The following is a 1,233-nucleotide window of genomic DNA, read 5'->3' as shown; positions in this document are numbered from 1 at the left end:
GACCCCCGCGGGCGGCGGGCAGCGTGGGGTCGCAGAGACGTCGATCGCGGAATGCCCCGAGCTGGGAGGGACCCTCGTGGGGCCACCCGTAAATCAGACCCTACGGCTGAGAGCGGCGTCCCTGCGCTCCCTGAGCTCCGGCAGCCCTGGGGAGCTGTTCTGTGCCCACCGCCCTCTGGGGCAGAACCATTCCCTGACCCCTGTCTGACCCTCCCCGATGCAGCTCCGGCCCTCAGTGCTTTGCCCAGGAGAGCGTGGCCAGGAGCTGCTGCAGAAGGACAGGGAGCAGAGGGAAGCACCCTGGCTGCGCCGGGTTTAACTCGGCGGGTTTGCTCACAGGGTAATTGCGTTGAGGTCAGACAGATAATCCTGCTGTCAGCGGGGTCAGCACTGACGCAGGCAATATTGACAGAGGGCTTTCAGAGCCCTTCAACTCAGCGTCTGGTGAACCGGGGTTCATTGCTCGCAGGACACGTGTGAGGCTTGGCTCCTGCTTTGAGCTGTGCCCACAGAGTCAGGGCCTTGAGCTGGGGAGCCCCAAGGCCGCAGCCACATCCCTGCCCAGGGTCACCACTTTGGGGACGGCAGTGAAGGCTACCCAAAGGCTCAGCAGCCCCGGGCCCCTCCAGCACTCACCCCCACAGCCTCACCCCATGCCCACCTGAGCACAGGCCACAGCCAGCCAGCAGCAGGCAAACAGCTTCAGCTGGGGACGTTCACAAGGGCGGCCTCGGGCACGGTGCCGGCTTTCTCTTTTCTGAGGGCCGTGGTTCTCGCTGGCCAGGTGGGGTCAGCTCAGGCCGCGGGTACAGCCCAGCTGCGGGCAAAGGGCGGGGAGGGGCCTCAGCCCATGGCCATGTCCCGTGCCGCGGTGGGGCCCGTCCCTCAGCCCGCAATCCCTGTACAGCAGCTCCGTGCCCGATCCACAGCAGGCGGCCCGCAGCCAGAGCGGTGCCAAGGGAGGGGGCCGTGTGCCCGGGCCTGAGGGCCGCTGTGGGGAAGCTGCGACCCGAGGGAGCCAGGCACCGGGATGTGGGGCTGAAGACACCACCGCAGCGCGACGTCACCGCGACCGGCCCGGCCCGGGGTTACCGGGTTACCATGGTGACGCGGCGCCGAGAGACCCTTCCTCGCTCCGCCCCCCGCCGCGCGGCACGCGAGGCTGCTTCCTATTGGCCCACGTGTCCGCTCCCTCTACCCACGCAGCCAATCGCTTGCAGCCACCGCGGCGCT

This window comes from Meleagris gallopavo, chromosome 13 (genome assembly GCF_000146605.3).
Source record: "Meleagris gallopavo isolate NT-WF06-2002-E0010 breed Aviagen turkey brand Nicholas breeding stock chromosome 13, Turkey_5.1, whole genome shotgun sequence".
NCBI classification, from domain to species: domain Eukaryota; kingdom Metazoa; phylum Chordata; class Aves; order Galliformes; family Phasianidae; genus Meleagris; species Meleagris gallopavo.
Note: the sequence above shows the minus strand (reverse complement) of the source record.